This window comes from Palaemon carinicauda, unplaced genomic scaffold, assembly GCF_036898095.1.
Source record: "Palaemon carinicauda isolate YSFRI2023 unplaced genomic scaffold, ASM3689809v2 scaffold124, whole genome shotgun sequence".
In the NCBI taxonomy this organism is placed as follows: Eukaryota; Metazoa; Arthropoda; class Malacostraca; order Decapoda; family Palaemonidae; genus Palaemon; species Palaemon carinicauda.
This window is the reverse complement of record NW_027168749.1, coordinates 216205-239695: the sequence shown is the minus strand read 5'-3', so window position 1 is coordinate 239695 and position 23491 is coordinate 216205. Positions and strand designations below refer to the sequence as shown.

Genomic DNA, 23491 nt, shown 5'->3' with positions numbered 1-23491 from the left:
TAATTAGTTTTCTTTTCTACCGACAGATGGCATCAACGTCCACTTTTTAGGACCTGTGTCCAGTTAAAAACTTGGGACGAGGCGAATAAAATTCATGTTATTATTATATTTTCTTATATATTCATAAATGCGTATCAACCACAGTGATATTTAGTATAAATTTTAAGCTTGAGAACATATATCCAATAAAAAAATGATATATGCGTTAGGCTGATCAAGGACTCGAACCTGTGACTCATCGTCGAAGCAACAGTATATCAGATTAACGGTTCTTATTATAATAATTGTTTTGCTCTTAAAAATACAGTTAAATTTTGTTCTGAACTGTAAAAAGGAGTTTCTTCTCCAAATTAATTAATTAAGCTTTATATATTTTCAAAGAATTATCAACTTTAAAATAGTTTTTTATATTCAAATAGTTCTTCATATGGAAAATATGTCATCTTCAGTATATATACATATATACATATATATATATATATATATATATATATATATATATATATATATATATATATATATATATATATATATATATATATATATATATATATATATATATATATATATATATATATATATATATATATATATATATATATATATATATATATATATATATATATATATATATATATATATATATATATATATATATATATATGTGTGTGTGTGTGTGTGTGTGTGTGTGTGTGTGTGTGTGTGTGTGTGTGTGTATTTATGGGTATAGACAGGCTTAGAAAGACCATACACAGACTCGTGTGGAAGGACATGTCTGAGGCCTTTGTCCTGTAGTGGACTAGCAACAGGTGATTATATATATATATATATATATATATATATATATATATATATATATATATATATATATATATATATATATATATATATATATATATATATATATATATATATATATATATATATATATATATATATATATATATATATATATATATGTATGTATGTATGTATGTATGTATGTATGTATGTATGTATGTATACAATCTTAGGTATTATATTCATCACACTGCATAACTGGTGTTTATTATCAAATCTCGAAGCCCCTAGAGAACAAGAAATTCTTCAGTTTCATCTTAACCGAAATATTTCTCATTCATCAATATCCGAATTTTAATCATTTTATTATCAACAGATTGAATATATAGATAGGCGCTATATATATATATATATATATATATATATATATATATATATATATATATATATATATATATATATATACACACACACATATATATATATATATATATATATATATATATATATATATATATATATATATATATATATATATATATATATATATCATCTTCATCATCATCTTCTCCTACGCCTATTGACACAAAGGGCCTGGGTTACATTTCGTCTCTATCTTAAGCTTTAAATCATTATTTCTCCACTTATCATCTCCCACTTCACGCTTCATAGTCCTCATATCACTTTTATGTTTTTGAACATGTTTCTACTGTCATTTACCTTGATACCTAAGTATTTATTATTGCTTAGTACTCTTATTCCCTCTATGTTATCTGGTTTCTCCACATTATATATAAATACGCTACTTTTATCTCTATTTATGTCTAACACACTGCTTTCCTATATTTATCACTTTCCTTATGTTCAATTCAGCATCCTCTATACTCTCAGCAAGAATTAGGACATCATCAGCAAAAAATAATGCTACTAACTTTATAATATCATCTTTAAAACCATTACCTTCCTTTTCTACATGTTTTATAGTGAGATAAGTAATTAATTTGAGCAATGTTGTAGAGCCAGTACAGCCTTACTTTATTTGACTACTTACGCTAATTTTTTGTTCTACCTTTTCCCCTATGTCTAATGTAGCAGTCTCCCACATATACTTCAGCTAAAGAGTTTATTATACTAGTGTGTGCTTTATATTTTTTTTAGTATTCCTATCAGTGCTTTTCTTTTTGTAGATTTGATTTTTTTTTTAATCTAAAGAGGCAACTATTATTTTTTTCTTATTTTGAAAGTTTCTTCGACCATGTACTGTAAAATGAATACATTATCCTCAATCCTTCCCCTCTCTGTAAATCCAGCTATCCTCTATAGCATTATTATTATTATTATTATTATTATTATTATTATTATTATTATTATTATTATTATTATTATTATTATTATTATTATTATTATTATTATTATTATTATTATTATTATTATTATTATTATTTGCTAAGCTACGACCCAAGTTGGAAAAGCAGGATGCTATAACCCAGGGGCTCCAACAGGGAAAATGGCCCAGTGAGGAAAGGAAACAAGGAAAAATAAAATATTTTAAGAACAGTAACAACATTGAAATAAATTGTTACTTTTTAGATGTCCTATTCCACCCTTGATAAAAGCCATGTATATTTCATATGATAAAATCGAGAGTACTATTGGTCTCAATTCCTTTCCTGGTGGTTTGTTTTTCTTTTTTAACATTTTTGTTCTGGACTCTTTCCAGCTTTTGGGTTTTTCTTGCATAGCTAATTCCTGTTTGTGGCAGTTCATTATTTTATTCTTACATATATTATTTATCATCATAGCTTTATAATAGTCTGGCTTTAGTCCATCTGGTCCAGCCGCTTTACCTTTCTTCGGACGTTTTATGCATTTTTTTTATTTCAGGGGTATGCATGGGTTTACTCCTTCGACTTTTAATATAGCATCTTAAAGATCCCTCAGAGGATCAGGTATACTACATTCCTTCTCAAATTAACCTGGTATTTACTCTTTTTCTCCTCATTCCTGATCTCTGATATCCTATTTTTGTATATTGTAGAATGTTTCCCAATTTTTATTTCAAGTGGCATGCATGGGTTTACTCCTTCGACATTTAATATAGCATCCTAAACCTCCCTAAGGTGTCCAGGTACACTACATTCGTTAACTATCATAATGTCATCTTCCCAAATTATTCCTGGTACCCACTCTTCTTCTCCTCATTCCAGATCTCTAAGGATTTGAGGATTAAGGATTTGATATCCTATTTTCGTATATTGTAGACTGTTTTATAAAATTTTATTTTGCAGAAGATCAGTTAATGACTGGGGGGAGCCATATGTTCAGTAATGTTTACAATGTTGATTTTGTTTAATGTGAATTGCAAATTTATAATGCTCTTCTAAACCTAAAGATTTAAGGATTAAGGACTCGATATCCTATTTTCATGAGTATTATAGGCTGTTTTCCAAAATTTTGTTTCACAGAGTGATCACTTAGGGACTTAGAGGAGCCATGTGTTTCAGTATTGTTTACAATTTTGACTTGAGTCAATGTGGAATCGAAGTGCGAGGCTTATTTTATGTTTTTTTTTATAAGTAACATATTTTACGAAGTCTACGAAACTATATGAATGAATAAAGAATGTGTGAATGTAAGTAAAAGAAGAATAAAGTAATAAATTAGTGATTGGTAAGCTTAAACAGATCAAGAACTGTACTGCAGCTGCAGGCCACGAGTCTTGGGATCTCGAATTATAAGTTTTGATATGCCAGCCTGCATGACCTGCTTGGTAATGAATGCAGGCCAAAGTTATAGCCTTAGCGTTGCCATACGGTAATGCAAATATATAATATGATCCAATTATTGGTGCTAGGTAAGGCAAATGAGGTTGCATGAGGTAGGATAGAATCTACCTTAAAAGAAAACGCAAAGGTATAAAGTTTAAATTTTGAATTAGAATTATTTTGGATATAATCATATATGTTATTTTACTGTAAATTATTTTTATTTTAAAGAAATATAACATTTCACTTAGTTGGGATAGTTTGTAGAACAGCGGACGTATCCACCAACTGATCCTAGGAGAGATGACTTGAGGTTCTCGGCTGTAAGAACATGCCGAGGAAGGTGAGGTTAGGTGGGGGTTATTTTAGGTTTGCCTATAATTATTGTATTACAAAAATACAATTAATTTTTCCCATTCCAATGACAAATGGTTTAATTTTTACTTTGCAAAAGTTCCCATTTGGTCCTTCACAAATACAAACTTTCGCAGGAGCCTTTGTATATCAGCGGCCAGTTCCTCCTATGTGAATTAAGAATGGACATCAGCTAATCTGAACTTTCCCCCCTAATATACAAGCCGTGACCTTACCTACTTACCTAACGGTGGGGGGCCGCTAACGGCCCCCTGTGACACCCCCCCCCCTCACACTACTGTATTCTAAGTTAGCCACAATCAAACATATAGGTGGCCGCTATTTTACATACAACCCCTTTCGTACTTTACCTTTGAGATATTGACTCAGTGTAGGCTGCTTCATCCAAAGAAACTTTAATGCTGGTTAGTGGCAGGTAGACCAACTACCCCGCTCGTACTCTTACCCACTAGCTACCCTACTTTTCACTTTGATTTGGTTACATTTGAATACAGATGTTCACATCTCTCTCTCCTGGTACAGTATACCTTACCTGATTCACAGGCTGTAATAACTTTGTATTATTTCCTTAATCAGGGTGTGTTTGTTCTTGAAGATTTGCTAGAAGAACAATCCAAAATCAAAACCTGATGGGTGTCGTCTCTTGACAGTGGCAAGCGCTATGGATCGACGAAGATAATGCTGAATACGTTTGGCCTAAGGTTGATCCTTGATCTTTGCAGTTAGGCATGAAACAGCATCTATCTTCGTTTATACAGTCTTTTTCAGCCTGCCGTTAACAGTGCGGTTGGGTGTCTCGATTCCGGTCTTTGACACGGTCGCACAGGCGATGTGTCTTTAACGGTGAGGACTCGTTGTCGCACCGTCGGCCTACCAACCGCAATGTTCAATGGTGGGACAAAGTGGATGCATGACTTCGATTACCTGCTCAACGCAAACCGACTGCTAATAGCGCCTAGTATCAGTCTATCCAGACGCGCCGACGTTCGTCAGGCGGCAGAGCTGGCGAAGCGTCGTCGGAACGGTGCGGCAACGGAATGGAGCGAAGCGCCACGTCAGTGTGGACGCTTTCAGTGTCAGTATGGACGCTTCAGCGTCAGTATGGACGCTTCAGCACCAGTGTGAATGCTTCAGCGTCAGTGTGGACACTTCAGCGCCAGTGTGGACGCTTCAGCTTCAGTGTGGACGCTTCAGCGTCGGGGTGGACGCTTCACTACCTATAAAATGGACTTGGATGTCTTCCTGATCATTACTGTCTACTGTTGAGTTATTGTTGCTCCAGGCCCTATATTAAGAAATAAATCTTAACTAGAAAGATATTATATTCTCGGACCAAGGCCTGCTGGGCTAACTCTTCGTTGGGAAAACTAGAATTACAGCCTTTAAGTATTGAGGTCTGAATTCAGAATCATAAGGAGTGTATTCCTAAGAATCAAGACTTCTCTTCCTAGGATAGAGATTGTAAAAGGAAGGGAATAACTTTCAGAAACTCATGAAAATTTTTCTAAAGAGTTTCTCTCATATATTTTACCTGCTGCTCCTCGTTCCGACTTCAGAGTTTTCGCTAGTTGAGTTGATGGTATCGCTATTCATTTTATTTTATTTTTATTACTAGCCAGCTACAACCCTAGTTGGGAAAGCAAGATGCTTTAACCCAAAGGGCTCCTTTAGGGAACGATGGCCCAGTAAATTAATGGTAAATGAATAAATAAATATTAAATCATTCTCAGAAAAATAACAAACCTTACTGTAGAGATTGATGCAGCGCTTGCAGCTGCAACAGCAGAAAGGGCATTAAGGCCTTAATGAGAATAAAACGTAAAAGTATATCTCCCACCACGGGCAGTTCTTTTATGATTTAATGTATTATGTTTTTAAACCTCTCTTGTTAGTAACTCGTAAACATAGCGCAGTGCTCTGGAGGAGGTGTTTGTTTGTGTTCACCTTGCCCCTATTCCTATACCTCTTCCTTGCGTTCCAACCCTTGGGAGAAAGAAGGTCGGTAGGCTGAGGTGCTTCGCAGACCTTGTGCATTAAACGTTTGTTCCGCCGAGCGATACTGTTGATGCAGTCCAAGACGTCCCTTCTCCACTTTGGAATGATGAAGTAAGGCTCTTTTCTTCACCTACGATTGTCGAGCTATGACATCACAACCATGTGACATAGTATCTTGAAAAGAGCGAAGTTGGAATGTCTTGAAGCGATCAGTTCGTCATCGCTATGGTATCATGGATCTTGTAACTGTTTTCTGCGTATTAGAATGCTGTTCCCTGACGAGAATGACGTTCTACGTTTTCCCTGTCTACCAGACTACTAGGAAGTTACTCGTCATGTATGCACTCGAACAGAACTTACCCTCGCAGCAGGCGTGTTTTGATGCTTAAACAGGAAGCAATCAAGTGTGTTTTTTCTTCCGCGAGAGAAGCGGAAGTCAGACAAGTCACATACAATCCTAGCTCTTCCTCTGGAATCTGACGCACTTTCACGCAGGAAAGACTTTGTCCTCGTCGAAGGACGCAAAACCTAGATTTGGTAGTCACCAATCAATATTTCCAAGACCTTTCAGGAGTCATATGTTTTCTAATAACTTATCCTGCAGTAACTAACGTTCGCCAGAAGTTTTTTCTTTTCAAAAGAAGGCGACGTGTCAGCACCAGAATCGTGTAAGACACATAGTTCTTGGAGGGAAAAGGTGCTCAGTTTGCTTCTGTTCACACGTCTTCTCCCCCAGTTTGGGGAAATGTCTATTACTTTCTTCTGAGGTCTAGCGACTACTGTTGACGGTATCTCACAGCATTGGATACGTTCAATTCGCGCACAAGGCGCGCTTGAAATGTCATAGGGACTCTCCCAGGTCGCTCACAGGACTGCGGTTGTTGTTCTCTCCCGGCCTTCGCCCATGCTTGGGTTGGCGCACTCGCTACCCCACAAGTGTAGATTTGGTCTGAGCTAAAAAAGGTCTATTTCATTTCTGTTTGGTGTTTACGATTCTTGGGATGGAGATAATTTTCTCCTAAAAGAGTCTAAGGACTACCATAAATCAAAGAAATGGTTTTCCGATTGGTGTCAGAAGGCATAGTTCTCCTATGCTTAGTAACGCTTCTTCGCAGAGATATGCTCGTGTTACGAGGAGCGTTAGAGCGGGTGCTTGTAGCAGTCTGGTCTCTCTCTTACAGCAGACGTCACGCAGACTCAGACGCAAGTTTTGGTCTCTCCCTCACGCAGTCACAGACGCAGACGCCAGTCTGGTCGTATGTTGGAAGCTTACAGTCAAAGTTGATCCTTTCAACAAGTCTCATTTTCGAGGTCTGCGGGACTACACGCGGACAACTCTCGGCAAACAGTTATGTCTTTCCGTCAATGACTGGACGCTATGCTGTCGCCTCCACGCAGCACGCTATAGATTTACAACAAGCGCGACACACACAGAGCGCTGTATCCACACGACAAGGTGAACGCATACAGCACACTGATATCTTACGGCAATGCAATCACATGCGACATTATGGTCGCGTGATGGATGCATACAGTCAAGTCTTTGTCTTATAGCAGTATAAACAGACTATTGTCTCTCCTTCACGTCTCTCTGGCCTGGCAGCTAGCGCTCCCTCGTGTCAAGCTTTGCCTTTAAGTTTGTTGAACACTCGCTGATTACAGACAATCAGGTCTTAACCTCACAGCATGAGGTTCACGTTGTTGATGCTTCTTTTCAACAAGCCTAGCTTTAATATCGGTTTCTTGCGATCGATATGGACGTGTTTTGGGAGGCAGTTCTAGATCTTGATTCTCTCTCATGACATGTTGAGTGTAAGCAGCATGCGGGAACCATACTGGACTCATGCTGGGACCATGTTGGGTTCATGCTGGAAGCATGTCTTTAGTCCTTTTACCCATGTCAGGATCACGAAGGCTTTATTTTAAACCATCAAGCTTTAGGTCTAGCTGCCTCCAGTATTTCGGAAAACCCTGAGATCTAGAGTTGTTCGAAGGAGACAGCTGAGGCTATTGCTTGTACAAAGGACATTTGCCTCAAGGTTTTCCAACCCAATTAGGGTGTTTTATGGAGTGGTGTAGAGCTAAAGCTGGCTCTTCATTTGGTAACTCTAACGCAAGTGGCCTATTTTTTCTTAGACCTTAGAAGAAAACACATTTTTTCCTCCTCGACCATCAAAGTGTACAGGAATATGCGGGCATCTGTCTTCAGACGCAGAAGATTGTATCTATCAAATAGAGACCTTATAGATCTTCTCGGATAATTTGAGATGACTTGGAGGCGTCAGCAAGATGCGCCAGCCTGAAATTTAGGGTTCGTTTCTGGAGTTTCGCGGTAGTGACAGATTCGACCCTTTACACTTGGTTTCTTTTATAAGGCCTAACTTTGGAGACTTTCTGAGTAAGTCTACCATAGTTTAGAGTCAGTGAAGTTCACTCTTTTAGCAAGAACATGGACTTCACATTGGTTAAACCATAGGTACCTTGTAACCTGGATTCTTGGTCATTAACAAACATCCTTCTCATCCATAGCCTAAATCTTTCCGGATCACAATCTTCTCGAAATTTGGTTTGTGATGGGCTGAGAAAAGTTTTTTGCCCGATTAAAACGATGAAGTTTTATCGGGACAAGAACAAAGAAGTTAAGTCTATTCATGACTCTTGGGTGCACGGTCAAGAAGCCTGCGCTATCCATGTCTAAAACACTCTATCATCTTGTATAGACTTTAATTACAAAGGTTCTTTCACACGGTTGGGTGACAGATCATAAGATGTTGAAAGAGTAAAGACTCACGAAGTTAGAGCTGTAGAAACTTCTGTAATTTTTAAACTAAACTGTTCTCTGCAAAGCATCGCGTATACAGCCTTGTGAAGGGGTAATCCTGTATTCGCCTTGCATTTTACCGTATCCAGTCTCTTTATGAAAACGTCTACGTTTTGGGATCACTTGTAACAATGAGTGCAATAGTAGGTGAAACATCCTCCACTACATTTCCCTAAATTCCTAGTACCCCTGTTCTTCTCTTGGAACTGTTATATATATTTTTATGATTGTACGTGAAGATTGGTCGACAATCTTTTGTATTCTTTGACCTAGTCAGGTGGTCAGTTTGTTCCTAGAGAGCGCCCGGAACAAGGGTATTAGCTGAGGTCCTGTCATGGTATAGGTGGTTGTACCGTTTAACAGCTCCTAGAGATCATCAGCCCCGAGTGGATCACTGGATCTCCTAAGGATAGCAGACAGAATGAGGTAGAGCATTGCTGTCAGCTTCCTTATCAGGTGAGAACCGCTTAAGTTGTTTATGTAACTCTTAAGTGAATTTTCAATTATGCAGCTGTCTCTGACCCGCCACCAATGGGTGTCAATCAGCCATTATATAACCAGCGGGTAAGTTTTATATTTAAAAATGATTTGTTCCAACGCGAATACTTACCTCGAACTACTTTCTATAGGAGTCACTGGTGATCTCCTCTCCATCGACCAGAGTTTTGCTCTCTAAGTAGCCTTACCCCCGGCATCAAGGAATGTGCCCCGAGGGTAGGATCAAGGTAGATCGCTGCTTGTCTGGGTCACCTTCCTCATTAAGTTCTCTGGTCGCGAGGCGTTCACACCCTCGCTCTCGTATCTCTGTCGATCCTTTGTGTGCGTTCTAGTGTCCCACGTGTTCCCAGCGTGGCAACTTGCGTTTTCCGGTGTGCTTTTCCCAAGTGTTCCTGTGCATTCACCTTCCACCCGTGTGCTTACCCAGTGTATTCCTTGATTCCCTTCAAGGAATTAATAGCTGAAGGGAACAATTTTACATAAATCATTCTTCCTCCCCTTATCCTCTGTGTTAGCCGTGTAGGGGCAGCTTATGTTCTCCTACAGCCACGTGTCAGGACTACTAGTCCTGGAACGTAGTGCAGTGGGTGCACTTTGGCACCAAGAGGAAGAATACATCCAAGAGGCTCATAGGAAGACGAGCCTCTCCTCGCCACTTACTTCCCGATGCCTCGTCGAATAGAGCTTCTTATACAGCCATCTTCCCCTACCCAGAGTAGGGGACGAGGTAAGTCAGTTGCGGGGAAGTGCCCATTGCTCTTCCCCAGGAGTTTGAGTGGGTGCGGTATAGCACCAAGAAGAAGTAGGCGACGAAGGGGTCGCCTAAGAAGACTAGCGCCCCTTCCCACCCTTGCTTCGCCGGGCGTCTCATCTGACAGAGCTTCCCTACCACCCTCCCCTACCCAGAGTAGGAGACGAGGTTGGTCTGTTGTGGAGAAGGTAACTCCTAAGAAAGTAGTTCGAGGTAAGTACTACTTTCGAGAGTGTGTTGGGAGACGGAGTCCTGGTGCAAGCAGGCCACGTCTCCTCTGGTGACCCCATGTGGGGGAAAAATGTCCCTAATTCTTCTCCAGTCTCTTTGGCGTATTTTTCAGTCACTTCTGCAGCCGAGGGCGTCGCCGAGAAGGAGCCTCCCAAGTCTGTATTGCAGCCTTCCCCGGACCGGCAGCCCAGGGTTTTTCTCACCACGAAGGCCATCCTCCAGACGCAGATATAACCCTTGCAGGGAGAAATGCGAGAAGGCCTCTTCTGGCAGGCGTAAGGCCGTGAAGCTTCCGGTTCACCCCGCTAACGGGTGTAACCGGGCTTCTTTACGGGCAGCCTGGCCGAATCAGCACAGCTGGTTCGGCCCTCGGACTTAAAGGAACGGTTCCCTCCGTTGGGTCAGCCCACGGGGATCCGCGTCCGCGTCCCCCAGAGAGAATACACGAACGGTAGTCCTTGACGGTACGGCGATGCCGGTTCTGATCCCCGAACCTGATACGGAGCTCCCGCCGGGGAAGACCGGTACCACCGCAAGGGAATGCCTGGTATTCCACAACCGAAGCGCCCGATGGGGAGTGCCCGGTGACCAGGCTCCTCGGGATCAAGCCGTAGGAAGGACTCTACAGGTAGGCGTAAGTCCTCGAAGCCTCCGGTTCACCCCGCCCAGCGGGGGGAAACGCGCTTCTTGTCGGGCGGCCTGGCTGAACCAGCCCAGCTGGTGCGGCCTTCAGGTCGGAAGGAACGGTCCCCGTTGTCGGGTCAGCCCACGGGAACCGCATCCTCGGCACCCAGAGCCCTTGGGCGGACAAGAGTCCCCGCTGAACCAGCGATGCCTGCGTTAACCCAGGCCCCTGGTGCGGACGTCCCCGCAGATGAAATCCAGTACCTCGGCAGGACGGCGCCCCTGGCCTCAAGAGCTACACGTCCAGTCGACGTGTCCGGTAACCCAGCTCCCCGGCCCCAAGCCGAGACCTCGGCTGACGGAGGGGAGGGTTCCCTGACGGGGTGACTCCGCCTATAGGAGAGTGGTTAGCCTTTTCAGAAGGCACCACAAAATAGCGGAACCTACGGCTACGGACGAAGATTCCTGGAAGTCAAGCCTTTTGAGGATCATGCAGACTCCTTCCCAACCTAAGACGTCCCTAGCACTTCCTATAGCCCGAGATCTAGTCCTAGAGCAGGAGTATGTCGACAAGGTAGTGGCCAGCAATGCCGTGGCCCCCGAAACCCAGAGGTCCTCGAAATTGCTCCAGGGCCTCAGAACCCAAGGCAAAGTCTATGTGCCAGCGAGACGCCGCCCAGGCCCCTGTAAGGTGGAGTCAGCCGTAGACATCCTTAGTCAAGGCGTCTCAGACGGTAGAGCCTCTTCGGCCCCAGTCTGTTTCTCGCCAGCAGAAGCCTCCGTGATGGAGGAAATGTCGAGGGACTTAGTAAACGTCTCCTCTTGGCTGGACTGGTGGGCTTCCACTTTGGTAGGTGTACAAGCCTCCTTCGACCCTGATGACCCTGACCAGCAAGGCCTACTGAGGAACCTCATTACCTCCGGGGGTAAAACCCTTAAGTTTTTGACATATCAGTCTCTTGCACTAACAGCTAACTGGGTGCTCTGTAAGCGAGACACTGTTCTGGCGAAGGTGTCTCGGAAGGTACCAGACAGGGAGGCGCGAGCCATTCGCAGCCTACCCCTGTGGGGAGAGTCTTTGTTTCCTCTGAAGGAACTAGAGGCCATAATGGAGAAGGTCTCGAAAAAGAAGGAGGCTAACGTCTCCAGACCTACGACTCCTAGGAGACCGCCCTACAAGAGGTCCGTCTCGGATAGTGCCGCGACGCCCCAAGCCTCTACCAGCACTACGAGGAGAGAGGCCCCCCTCTTCCTCCTGGTCCGCAACGCCTCAGCCCCCCCGCAGGGGAGCTCCAGCGCCCTCAAGCTCCTTCAGGTCGGGTTACTCCGCCTCTAGGAGAGGCAGATCAGGACGCCCCTCTAGAAGAAGATAGAGTGGGAGGCCCCCTATCCCCGCCCAACCCTCGAGTTGGGGGTGGGGTTGCCTCAGACATCATTGGCAAGCATGGAAGGCTCAAGGAGCAGAGCCTTGGACAGTGTCCGTACTAAAGGAGGGCTACAGACTTCCGTTCCTAATGGAACCACCCCCTCTTATTCCGGCCAACCGGACAGAATGGCTAGCTCCCAAAGACCCGTTAAAGAGGACCGCCCTTCAAGAGGAGGTATCCTCCATGTTAGAGAAGGGCGCCATGGAAGAGGTTCTTCTCCCAGGGCCAGGTTTCTACAGTCGCCTGTTCCTGGTGGAGAAAGCGACGGGGGGCTGGAGACCGGTTATAGATCTGTCAGCTTTCAACAAGATCGTCAAGAAGACGGACTTCAAGATGGGCACTCCAAAGTCAGTCCTGCTGTCCTTGAGGGAGAAAGATTTTATGATGACCGTCGACCTCAAGGACACATACTTCCAAATTCTGATCCACCCCTCGAGTCGGAAGTTCCTCCGGGTGAAATGGGGTTCCCAGATCCTGCAATTCAGGACTCTTTGCTTCGGTCTGTCAACAGCGCCCCAGGTGTTCACGAGAGTCTTCACGACTGTCTCAGTGTGGGCTCACGAACGAGGCATCCGCCTTATCAGATACTTGGACGACTGGTTGCTCCTTTCCGCCTCAAAGGCCCTCTTGGAGGAACAAGGGAGACGTCTCCTCCAGTTTTGCAGAGATCTGGGGATTGTAATCAACCCGAAGAAGTCAAATCTATCCCCGTCCACCAGAATGAACTACTTGGGGATGACATTGGACACCATTCAGGGAAAAGTTTTCCCTTCGGAGGACAGGATAAGGAACCTCAGGCACATCATTCAGCCGTTCCTGTCAGAACACCCCAGGAGAGCGAAAGACTGGCAGAGGCTGATAGGCCACCTGGTCTCATTAGAGAAACTAGTTCCCCAAGGGAGGGTAAGGCTCAGATCCATCCAATGGAATCTCAAGAACCTCTGGTGCCAGACGGACTCACAACAAGTGCTAATTCCAGTCCTTCCAGACACGAGACCCTCCCTGGAATGGTGGCACTGCCAGTCGAACTCCCTCAAGGGGATGCCCTTCGGAACTGATCCTCCAGAATTACTTCTGTTCACAGACGCCTCCAACCAAGGATGGGGAGCCCATTTCCTCGACGAAACTGCACGAGGTACCTGGTTGGAAGGAGGGGAAAAGCAACTCCACATCAATGTCCTGGAGTTGAAAGCAGTCCAGAAGGCGTGCTTACACTTTGCAAGTCTGCTAAAGGGAAACACCGTGGCGTTGATGTGCGACAACGCCACGGTTGTAGCATACATAAAGAAGCAGGGAGGCTTGAAATCGAGGGAGTTGTGCGATCTCACCATAGAGATTCTAAATTGGGCAGAAGAAAATCACGTGGTGTTGTTAGCAAGGTTAATTCCCGGGAAGAAAAACGTTCTAGCCGACGGCCTCAGCAGAATGGGCCAGATAGTAGGGACAGAATGGTCCTTTCTCCCAGAAGGAGCCAGGCTCATCATTCAGCGTTGGGGTTCCCTGGTGATGGACCTCTTTGCAACAAAACTCAACGCCCAACTCCCAGTCTGTTGCTCCCCAGTACCAGACCCGAAAGCAGCCTTAGAAGATGCCTTTCAGCACAAGTGGGACAATCTGGATGTGTACGCTTTTCCCCCCTTCACGTTGATAAGACAGGTGCTCAACAGAGTAAGGACCGCCCAAAACCTAAAGATGACTTTGGTAGCGCCCTGGTGGCCGGAGAGAGAGTGGTTCGCAGACCTAGAAGACCTAGCGAGTCAACCGCCGTGGCCTCTACCCGCCAGGTCAGACCTTCTGCACCAGCCTCACTTTCTCAAGCTCCACGACAACCCACTCTCCCTTCGTCTTCACGCCTGGAGACTATCGAGCGGCTCCTGAAGAAGGAAGGATATCCTCCCACCACGGCTAAGAGAATGTCTACTGTATACCTGAGAAAGTCGTCAGCCGCGGTATACCAGGCAAAATGGGCCTCCTTCACGAAGTGGTGCTTTGAGAGGCACATTAGACCTCTTAAGGCATCTGTCCCAGACATAGCAGATTTTCTGGTGTTTCTTAGGGACAAAGTAGGAATGTCAATTCCAGCCATAAAAGGGGTCCGAGCCGCCTTAGGCCAAGTCTTCCTCCTGAAGGGCATCGACCTGGGGGCCTCGAGACACATAGCGATGCTTGTCAAGAGCTTAGAGCAGTCTTGCCCCCCTCAAGCTAGGAGGGTGCCCCAGTGGGACTTAGCCAAGGTCCTGAAGATGCTGTGTCGTCCCCCCTTTGAACCCTTGAAGGATATCGTTGACAAAGATCTCACCCTCAAGGCTGTCTTCTTGCTGGCCTTGGCGTCCGCTAAGAGAGTGGGAGAGATCCATGGGCTGTCATACGACGTTTCTCACTCAAAGGGGTGGAAAGAAGTATCCTTCAAGTTCGTGCCTTCTTTTGTGGCCAAGACTCAGAACCCAGCAGTCTGGGACCCGATGTTTGAGGGTTTCTCAATTCCTGCCATCGCTAAGACAGGCAATGCAGAAGACTTGAAATTGTGCCCAGTGCGAACAATTAGAAAATACCTGGAAAGGACAGCGCATCTCCGACCAGGCATCAAGAGTTTCTTCGTTTCCACAGGTATTAATAAGAAACAAGTTTCCAAAAGCACCATCTCCTTCTGGCTGAGACAAGTTATCGCTAGAACCTACAAGGAAGATAGCATGGCAGTCCCGGGCACTCCCCGGCCTCATGACATCAGGGGCCTGAGCACCTCCTTAGCCTTTGAGAAAAACATGGCAGTGGGGCAGATACTGCGAGCAGGTACTTGGTCGAACCAGTCAACCTTTACTGCCCACTACCTCAAGGACTACTCAAGAAAATCCTTGGACGGGTTCTCCATTGGAACAGTCATCTCCGCCCTCCAAGCGGTGTAACGGTAAAAACCCCAGGCGCTTTCAAGACTAGCGACCAGTAGGCACAAGTGCGGTTTCCTACCTCCTACCTAGTTGCTTACTTGCCTCTTCGGGGGGTACCGACTGTTCCCAGAAAAAAACACATTCTTCACGGCTACGCTTCTGGAAGGAACGTCAAAAGAAGTTTTTCAAAGGGTGGGTACTTAGACACTAACGTGAATTTTTGTGTAGTTACCCTCGCTTCCGCTCTCTAGTAGGTCCCGTTATCCATAGGCCTCTTGGCCTCCACGGCCGGGTCAGGGGGTCAGAATAGCACTCCCGCCTCCCAAAGTGTAAGTCTCCTATAGAAAGTAGTTCGAGGTAAGTATTCGTGTTGGAACAAATAAAAAATTTTAAGTAATTTTTATTTTTCCTAACATACTTACCGAGAACTACTTTCAGGTAATGGCCCTCCCTTCCTTCCCCGAGTGCCTCTCTTCCCTTGCTAGCATTGTGCTAATTCAATAGAACTTAATGAGGAAGGTGACCCAGACAAGCAGCGACCTACCTTGATCCTACCCTCGGGGCACATTCCTTGATGCCGGGGGTAAGGCTACTTAGAGCGCGGAGTGGGGGGTTAACATACGCAAAACTCTGGTCGATGGAGAGGAGATCACCAGTGACTCCTATGGAAAGTAGTTCTCGGTAAGTATGTTAGGAAAAATAAAAATTACTTAAAATTTTTGATATTTTCATAAAAAAATTTTTGATATACTTACCTGCTGGTTATATAAGTTTTATACCCACCCTCCTTCCCTCTAGAGACCATGGGGCATGGAAAATCTGAATTGGTTGAGTATAGTTCTACCTGTTGTACTGCGAGGGCGCTGGGGTACACCTGGCATATCTGTGCTAAGCCGCGCACGAGATTTTGAATTTCCTGCCGAGGCGTCAGGGACTTTAGCCATTATATAACCTGCGGGTAAGTATATTCAAAAATTTGTTTTATTATGAAAATATCATTTTGATGTAAATAATCACTGTTTAGTTTGTGAAAATAATAAAAAAAAATCTTTTTATGTATCAAACTGTGGACTTCACAGTTTCAGCAACAAGATGTTTGGCTGTTGTGAGCATTTGCACAGGAATGTGCACGTGAGGCTGAGAGAGTGAAAGAGTCATTATTTTTTTTTTCTTTACTCTGTGGGTTGGGCTAGAGTTAGATTATCATTCTTCCAGCTATTCTATTTTATTAATTTTTATCGGTGCTCTTGACAATTGCCATGACTACGTCAGAGGCAGAACGCTGCTTTTCAACACTAAAAGTGATAAAAACTTTTCTAAGAAGCATTTTGGAAATGGAGAAAACTTATCTAAGAAGCATTTTTCAGTGGAGAAAACTTATCTCAGTTGTCATCCAGAAATCAAGGAGAAAATTATTGATCTTTTTGCACAAATTAAAACAAGAAGAATGGCTTTCATTTTTAAATGGGAGAATCAAGCTTAATCAGTAACAATTTAGCATATAGTCATTAAGAAAATTTATTTTGTTCTTTTAAGATTCTATCAAGTTTCTTAATAAATTTTAAATATTTAACTTAGTCGGTGAATATATAATAGCTGCAACTCTGCGGCTCGACAGACACATACATAAAAAACTCGCGAGCGATCGCTATGCAGGTTGCAGGTGTGCCCACCAGCGCCAACTGTCGGCCAGATACCACTCTCGGATGTAAACAAAACCTTCAATTCTTCTCTGTCGACGTTGACGACAAGACGTACTTTTACTCGCTGTAGAACCTGGAGTTTTCCCATCATATTTGGTGAAGTACTTTAATTTGGTTTGAGCTTTCGCAGTACAGGTGTTTTTCTTCAAAATAAACCCTTGAACTCTTTTTTGAATCGGATTATTTGTTGATGACTTAGATCGTTTTTTGGAATTTTCCCTTGACTAATTCAAAATGGCTGACCCTTCTCAAGTTCCTAAGTTTCGAAAGTGTAATGCTAGGGACTGTAATAGGCGTCTTCCAAAGGCTTCTCTCGACCCTCACACTGTTTGTTCCAATTGTCGGGGTAAAACCTGTCAATTGGGAGATCGGTGTGAGGAATGCGTGGGCCTTTCGGAATTCGATTGGATCAAATTTGATAAATATACACGCAGACTAGAGAGAGATAGGGTAAGGAGAAGTTCTTCTAGGTCCGTAGATTTTTCCTCTCCACATGCCCCTGAACCTAATCCTTCCCCTGTAGTGGTTGTTCCTAACCCCCCTCCTAGCACTCAGGAACCGTCTATGCAAGACATGATGCGTGCTATTCATGCCTTGGGGGAGAGAGTTGAGGCTTTAGCAAGTGACCGTAATCAACTCATGGCGGACGTGAATGAACTCAAGTGCCAAAGTGCCACGGCGGAAAGTGGGAAAGTGCCTAGTGTTACGCAAAGTGTTGTGAACAGTGTTGCGACCGAGGGTTCGTCTGTTCGTGCCTGTCGTCCACCTAGTCCGGGACCTCTTGCAAGCTCCCAAGCCCAGGGGAGAAGCAATGTCGTACAACTTATGGGTTCGAGAGGCCTTGATCAGCGAACAGACGTTCCCTCTTTGGTATCAGGCGTATCTCGTCAAGATTGCCCCTACCATAAGACGAGAGAGCCCATTTTTACCTCGTCGTCCGAAGGCGTTTCACGTAAGAAACCTTGGACCAAGGTCTCTAGACCTTTAAAACGCAAGTCGGTCCCTTCAGGACAAGTCCAACGTCCCGGATGTAGCCACTGGGACAGTTTGGACCCGTTGCCGTCATCTGATGACTGCTCGCCGCCTAAGAGAGGCAAAGTTGTGCCGTCTCAGTCGCTAACCCCGTCTGTTACCGCACCTGCTTCCGTAGACCCTAAATGGGTGTTACTGCAAGACATGCAGTCTAAGCTTGCGTCCTTGATGGAGGACTATAACGCAGAGAAGGTTTCCGTTGAACCTACTGCCCATCAGCCATCCAAGCGTTCTGTTGTGCGTCCTGTTGACGTGGATGTAGCTTTCTCGCGTCAACCAGTTGGGGTTGTTCCTCCCCCGTTGCGATCCAGTGTGGATTTCCAGCCGCACGTTGACGTTAGGCAACGCACTGATGCGATTGGTGACGTTCAGGACGTTCATCAACCATCAGAGTTGACTTGTTTTGACGCGGTGCGTCAACCTCCGCAACCCGGTATGGTGTTGACTGCACAACCCAGACGGTCTAAACAGTCTCGGGTGGACGCTGTGCGTCCTCGCGCACCTGTTGTTGTTGACAGTTCCCATACTGTTCAGCAGTTTCAGGACGCTGCGTCCTGCTCCGTCACGTATGCACCAGTGCGACCGGACTCTGCGAGTCAAACGTTGCCTACACCTTTGCCGTTTTCTCATCAGTTATCAGATGAGGAACTGTCAGATGAGGACGTTGCTGAACCACAGCCTGAGGATCAGCCTTCAGAATTAGATGAGCCTAAAGCAGTTCCACCATCTATGGACTTTAGAAAAGTCATGGTTGTTTTTAAAGAGTTGTTCCCTGATCACTTTATATCTGTGGCTCCTCGTTTGCCGCCGTCCGAGTTTGTTTTAGGCGTTCCTGCTACCATGCCAGCCTTTACGAAACTCGTTCTCTCTCGCTCATCCAAGAGAGCTTTACGGCTGTTAGGCGATTGGTTAGAGACCAAGAGGAGTTTAGGGAAGACGGCATTTGCCTTCCCCCCATCTAAACTCTCGTCTAGATCGAGCGTCTGGTATGCCACGGGAGAAGTTCTCGGCTTGGGAGTTCCTGCCTCTGCCCAGGCGACTTCTCAAGTCTTGTAGACTCTCCCCGTCGCCTTGCCATGAGACGCTCGAAGATTAGTTGGTCACCCTCGGACCTGGATCACCTTCTTAAAGGCATATTTAGGGCGTTTGAAGTCTTTAACTTCCTGGACTGGTGTTTGGGAGCCCTGAGTAGGAAAATCTCATCTGCCGATAGGGATGTTTCCTTACTCATTATGTCCTGCATGGACAAGGCCGTCCGCGATGGGTCCAACGAGCTTGCCGCTTCATTCACGTCCGGAGTCCTTAAGAACGAGAGTCTCTGTGCTCTTTTCTTTCAGCAGGAGTGACGCCATGCCAAAGATCTGAGCTACTCTTTGCGCCCTTGTCTAAGTGCTTGTTTCCTGAAGTCTTAGTTAAGGAAATTGCCTTGTCTTTAGTGCAGAAGGACACCCACGATTTAGTTGCATCCTCGGCTCGCAAAGCTCCCCCTTTGCCTGCCTTGTCTGCTAGACCTAGGATAGACACTCCAGCGTCCAGGTTTATCCCACCCTTTCGTGGCAGAGCCTCCAGCAGGGGAGGTGCTCGTGCCGAAGGGAAGAGAGGAAAGAGGAAAGGATCCAAGTCCTCTCGGGGCAGAGTCTGACTGCCCGCAACTTCAGACAGCAGTAGGTGCCAGACTCAAGAACTTCTGGCAAGCCTGGGAGAAGAGAGGCGCAGATCAACAATCTGTGAGGTTGCTCAGAGAGGGGTACAAAATCCCTTTTGTACGCAGACCTCCTCTAGCGACGTCCCCCATCGATCTCTCCCAGGTACCGAGAGGAAGCAAAGAGACAAGCCCTGAAACTGGAAGTGTCTCTTTTACTAGAGAAGGGAGCGGTGGTCAAAGTCTCGGACCTTCAATCACCGGGGTTTTACAACCGTCTCTTCCTAGTATCAAAGAAGACAGGAGGTTGGAGACCAGTGCTAGACGTCAGTGCTCTGAATGTCTTTGTCACAAAGACGAAGTTTACCATGGAGACCACAAAGTCAGTCCTAGCAGCGGTCAGAAAGGGAGACTGGATGGTCTCTCTAGACCTAAGGGATGCTTACTTCCACATCCCCATTCACTCAGACTCCCAACCTTTTCTGAGATTCGTCTTCGACGATGTGGTGTACCAGTTTCGGGCCCTGTGCTTTGGCCTAAGCACGGCTCCTCTCGTGTTTACGAGGCTTATGAGGAATGTGGCAAAATTCCTCCATTTATCGGACATCCGAGCCTCCCTTTATTTGGACGACTGGCTTCTCAGAGCCTCTTCCAGTCATCGCTGTCTGAAGGATCTCAATTGGACTCTAGATCTGACCAAGGAATTGGGACTCCTAGTCAACTTGGAAAAGTCACAGCTGGTCCCATCCCAAACTATTCTGTATTTAGGGATGGAGATTCACAGTCAAGTTTTTCGGGCTTTTCCGTCGGCCCCCAGAATAGATCAAGCCCTGCTCGTCATCCAGAAGATGTTGAAAAGAAAGAACGCTGCTCAGTCAGGCTTTGGATGAGTCTGGTAGGAACGCTGTCATCCCTGGAGCAATTTGTCTCGCTAGGAAGGCTACACCTCCTACCTCTACAATTCCATCTAGCTTTTCACTGGAAAAAGGACAAGACGCTAGAGGCGGTCTCAATCCCGATTTCCGAAAAGATAAAGACTTGTCTAACTTGGTGGAAAGACAATATCAGTCTACGAGAGGGTCTTCCCCTAGCAGTTCAGAAACCCAACCACGTTCTCTTCTCGGACGCATCGGACGTGGGCTGGGGCGCGACGCTGGACGGTCGGGAATGCTCAGGTCTGTGGAACTCGAGTCATAGGAGAATGCATATCAACAGCAAGGAGCTTTTGGCGGTTCACCTGGCCTTGATAAGCTTCGAGAATCTCCTTCGAGGCAAGGTGGTGGAGGTCAACTCGGACAACACCACGGCCTTGGCGTACATTTCCAAACAGGGAGGTACCCACTCACTGACTCTGTACGAGATCGCAAGGGACCTGCTCATCTGGTCAAAAGATCGAGGCATCTCCCTAGTAACGAGGTTCATCCAGGGCGACTTGAACGTCCTAGCAGATTGTCTCAGTCGGAAAGGTCAAGTAATTCCAACCGAATGGACCCTCCACAAGGATGTGTGCAAGAGACTTTGGGCGACTTGGGGTCAACCCACCATAGATCTCTTTGCAACCTCGCTGACCAAGAGGCTTCCAATCTATTGCTCTCCAGTCCCAGACCCAGCAGCAATGCATATAGATGCCTTCCTCCTAGATTGGTCACACCTAGATCTTTACGCATTCCCACCATTCAAGATTGTCAACAAGGTACTGCAGAAATTCGCCTCTCACGAAGGGACAAGGTTGACGTTAGTTGCTCCCCTCTGGCCCGCGAGAGAATGGTTCACCGAGGTACTTCGATGGCTGGTAGACGTTCCCAGAAGTCTTCCTCTAAGAGTAGACCTTTTACGTCAGCCACACGTAAAGAAGGTACACCAAAGCCTCCACGCTCTTCGTCTGACTGCCTTCAGACTATCGAAAGACTCTCGAGAGCTAGAGGCTTTTCGAAGGAGGCAGCCAGTGCGATTGCTAGAGCGAGGAGAGCGTCTACCATTAGAGTTTACCAATCGAAGTGGGAAGTCTTCCGAGACTGGTGCAAGTCAGTTTCCGTATCCTCGTCCAGTACCTCTGTAGCCCAAATAGCTGATTTTCTCTTATACCTGAAAAAAGTTCACTCCCTTTCAGCTCCTACGATCAAGGGCTACAGAAGCATGTTGGCCTCGGTCTTCCGGCATAGAGGCTTAGATCTTTCCAACAATAAAGATCTGCAAGACCTCCTTAAGTCTTTTGAGACCTCTAAGGAACGTCGTTTGGCTACACCTGGGTGGAATTTAGACGTGGTCCTAAGATTCCTCATGTCAGACAGGTTTGAGCCTTTACATTCAGCCTCCCTGAAAGATCTCACTCTTAAGACTCTTTTCCTGGTATGCTTGGCCTCGGCTAAAAGAGTCAGTGAGCTTCATGCCTTCAGCAAGAACATCGGGTTTTCGTCAGAAAAAGCTACTTGTTCTCTGCAGCTTGGTTTCCTAGCCAAGAATGAGCTACCTTCTCGTCCTTGGCCTAAATCTTTCGATATTCCTAGCTTATTGGAGATCGTAGGCAATGAACTAGAAAGAGTATTATGCCCTGTTAGAGCTCTTAAGTTCTACTTAACTCGTACTAAACCTTTACGAGGCAAATCTGAAGCGTTATGGTGTTCGGTTAAGAAACCATCCTTGCCTATGTCAAAGAATGCTTTGTCATATTTTATCAGATTGTTAATACGAGAAGCTCATTCACACTTGAGTGAGGAAGACCGATCTTTGCTTAAGGTTAAGACGCACGAGGTTAGAGCTGTAGCAACTTCCGTGGCCTTTAAGCAAAATAGATCTCTGCAAAGTATCATGGATGCAACCTATTGGAGAAGCAAGTCAGTGTTCGCGTCATTTTACTTGAAAGATGTCCAGACTCTTTACGAGAACTGCTACACACTGGGACCATTCGTAGCAGCGAGTGCAGTAGTGGGTGAGGGCTCAACCACTACAATTCCCTAATTCCATATCCTTTTAATCTGTCTCTTGAAATGTTTTTTAATGTTGTTTTTATGGGTTGTTCGGAAGGCTAAGAAGCCTTTCGCATCCTGGTTGATTTGGCGGGTGGTCAAAGTCATTTCTTGAGAGCGCCCAGATTAGGGGTTTGATGAGGTCCTGTTGTATGGGTTGCAGCCCTTGATACTTCAGCTCCTGGGAGTCTGTCAGCATCCTAAGAGGATCGCTGGGCTCCGTAAGGAAGACAGACTTACAAGGCAGAGTAATCGTCTAAGTCGACTTCCTTACCAGGTACCTATTTATTTTGGTTTTGTTATATTGATAACTGTCAAAATGAAAAAACTCTTAGCTTATACGATGTAAACATTTTTAACTCTGGTCTCTACCCACCTCCTTGGGTGTGAATCAGCTATTATATATTCACCGGCTAAGTTAAATATTTAAAAATGATATTTTAATTATAAAATAAATTTTTGAATATACTTACCCGGTGAATATATAAATTAAACGACCCTCCCTTCCTCCCCAATAGAGACGCAGTGGGACGAGAAGAATTGAAGGTTTTGTTTACATCCGAGAGTGGTATCTGGCCGACAGTTGGCGCTGGTGGGCACACCCGCAACCTGCATAGCGATCGCTCGCGAGTTTTTTATGTATGTGTCTGTCGAGCCGCAGAGTTGCAGCTATTATATATTCACCGGGTAAGTATATTCAAAAATTTATTTTATAATTAAAATATCATTTATCTTAAACCTATTTGTTTCCTTTTACACAATATTAAAACAATGGCCTCAAATTTTCTGGAGCAGCACCCCTAATAATTTTAGCTGTGAGCTGACACTGCCTAGCACGCTGAGTTCACTCAGCCTGAGGTTCCTTGTGGACCTCACCCTTACAAGCCTTCCGTCCCTTCTAGGTCAACAAGAGGTTGTCCTCACAAAGGTAGAGAAAGTATTATAAAATCCGGAACGATGAGCCTTTGCCTCTGCCATTAGATCCGGCAGTGTCGG

General features: G+C 44.9%; 1 long non-coding RNA gene across 2 annotated transcripts in view; it reads left to right on the top strand.

Moving 5' to 3' along the window:
* Window positions 1-3242: 3242 nt before the first annotated feature.
* LOC137635436 (uncharacterized) overlaps window positions 3243-23491 on the top strand; it is a 37717-nt gene continuing 17468 nt past the window's right edge. The window contains exon 1 of one of the 2 annotated variants that reach the window (XR_011042675.1): window positions 3243-3412. This is a non-coding gene — a long non-coding RNA (uncharacterized lncRNA). The remainder of the gene's footprint in view (window positions 3413-23491) is intronic. The other variant, XR_011042676.1, reaches the window with a different exon arrangement.